Genomic DNA, 2,447 nt, shown 5'->3' with positions numbered 1-2,447 from the left:
AATATAGTATAGTATAGTAACAGTACAGTACAGTAAAGTGCAGTACGGTACAGTACATAAAAGAACATGGACATTAACATTCTGATAAATAAGTAAGCACACTCTCAGCTAAAGACCCTTTTTATACCATCTGTAAAATTATGCACTCAGCATCCCGATGCTCACACCGAATCATCACAGTACGGCTATTAGGTGAACATGCTAAGGTGAACATAACACGTGATTAAACGCACCAGTATCGTCATGAACGGGTGTGCCTCACTTCGCTCTTTTCGCCGGATGGCTTTCTGCTTCCTGAAACAGTGAGAGCATCAAACGTCATTAAAGCCTAGCGCAGACTTGCGACTTTTTCATGCAACTGCAACTCGTAGCGATTCTGGTCGCTTGCAACAGGTTGCAAGAAATCAAACAGGTTTGATTTTCAGCAACTCGTCGCTCGCAATAGCTTCGAAATCGCATGCATGCGGATAATATAACTTATAAGTCATGGAAAGACAATGGAACCGAGCGTGCGACCGATCGCATGCGGTTGCCGGTTGCAGTGACAAGCAACCAAAAGTCGTCGCAAGTCAACCACTAGGCTTAAGCCGCACTGACATGCGCACGCGCAAGCGCCTCGCTGCGTTGTCACGTACGCGACGAACGTTGATCCCCGAAAGTTGCTTCAGCAGGTTTTAAGTGCTTCGCTGACACGACGGCTAATGAGGATCGTGCAAAGATTGTGATGCCACAGGCGCCGTACCGTTACCGAACAACTTTTCGGCAGCAAATACAACGACGCACGGTAATACACGCATCTCTTGCACCCGGATTCGTGGCACCACACATCCCTGGCTTGGACATGATCTTGAAGTGAAGAAGGGACGAGGGGGAGAAGGACAAGACAACCGTAGCCTCACACAGGGCACCTACTTCTCTTCCTGCAGCCGATCCACTAGTGTCGTCGGAATGTCGTTCTCCGTGACCGTCTGGAGCAGCTCGGCTGTAAACGAAAAGCGGCACACCATTCACGAATCGTCGAACCGACTCTCAACGTGAAATTGTCTAAACCAATATCAAGTAAACATTACAATTAGGACTAAGCTCCACTACCTTCTCCCAGCTAGGCCGCACACCAAACTAACGTTCGATCGACCTACCCCACAAACAGGAACAACTGTGAATGCTAGCCCCTGGGTCCTGTTTCCAGATATGGATAGAAAGCAGTGTCAGTAATCATAAATTCCCCCACCAAATCAGTAACCAGTAAACCAGATCAGTAACCAGTACAAATCAGTAATCAGTACACACGACCATCACCAGTCTGAAATGCGATAACTTCAGCGCGACGCTCATCGCTCAAAAGTTGCGACCGTCGACAAAGCTTCTGACGACGCGCCGCCGAAAGCTAACTGTGGTGGCGCCGCCCCGGCCGTGCCGAAAGCCAGCAGCCGACGCACTCGCGCGGAGCAAGGAACTAAATACAAGTGCCGCAGAGCGACAGCGCTCACCTGACGGCAGGTGTTCTGATGCTAAACTCAGGGGCAAACAAATCAAGAGCACCCTCCCATCGCCGCGTTCGCTCTCCCTCGTTGTCTCTCATTCTTTCTCTTTCGCTCTCTCGCTCTTCGGCCCGTGACTTTGCTGCGGGCTGCCCACCCACTTAGCCCCCAGAGTCTTGCCACCTCTGAATTCCAGTTTCTCCTCCCTCAGCGGCACCAGCATTGGCTTATTGTTGTCAGAATACAGAGTTTTTAGAAGGATTCAAACTTGCTTGGGGTGAGGAAATCGAGCGAGGGTGAAAGCCCCCAGATTTTCTCTCTCGTAACTTCTCTACCTGTAAATGCGTGGGAGAATAATTGGATACTGGCGCGACCGCGTATCTAGGCGAAACGCCTTTGTGTGTATGAGACGCGACTGCGCGTCGCGATCCTCTCTCGCGGCGCCGCACTCGTGACGCCGCGGGGGCTTCCTTGACTTGTTGCAGTGGTGCAAGTTCGACGACGACGTGGGTGTCGCGATGCACGAAGCAGGAGGCGATGGAGAACAAACTTTGGCGCGTCACGAGGAGGACGTGAGCGTGAAGCACTGCACGAACCGCGTACATGCTCGTCTACGTGCGCGACAGGCATCTAGGTGAGCGGGCTCCTCCGCGCCAAGGAGCTAATATAACAAGGAGAGGAAGCGCCGCCATATCTGGCCAATTTGGGTTCGGCAGAGACCCTAGAACAGATTAGGTTCTATTCGTTCTGCGGTCGGTCTGCACAGCCGTTTCAGCTGATTTATGTCCATAGATGGGCGCCCTTGAGGCAAAAAGCACACAGCCAATCCGCTTCCTCTCCTTGTTATATTTAGTTCCTTGCTCCGCGCTGAGTGCGTGGCTGCTGGCTTTCGGCACCGGCCCGCGGGCGCAGCGCGCACCACAGTTAGCATTCGGCGGCGCGTCAGAAGCTTTGTCGCACGGTTGG

At 52.3% G+C, this 2,447-nt stretch overlaps 1 protein-coding gene across 1 annotated transcript in view; it reads right to left on the bottom strand.

The window, feature by feature from the left end:
* The window catches only part of LOC106821074 (ubiquitin carboxyl-terminal hydrolase 7-like), a 55,186-nt gene that overhangs the window by 18,240 nt on the left and 34,499 nt on the right, over positions 1-2,447 (bottom strand). The gene's annotated exons all lie outside the window — the stretch shown is intronic.

Source organism: Priapulus caudatus, unplaced genomic scaffold (genome assembly GCF_000485595.1).
Source record: "Priapulus caudatus unplaced genomic scaffold, Priapulus_caudatus-5.0.1 Scaffold58, whole genome shotgun sequence".
In the NCBI taxonomy this organism is placed as follows: domain Eukaryota; kingdom Metazoa; phylum Priapulida; class Priapulimorpha; order Priapulimorphida; family Priapulidae; genus Priapulus; species Priapulus caudatus.
The sequence above is the reverse complement of the archived record's forward strand: the minus strand, read 5'-3'. Positions and strand labels throughout refer to the sequence as shown.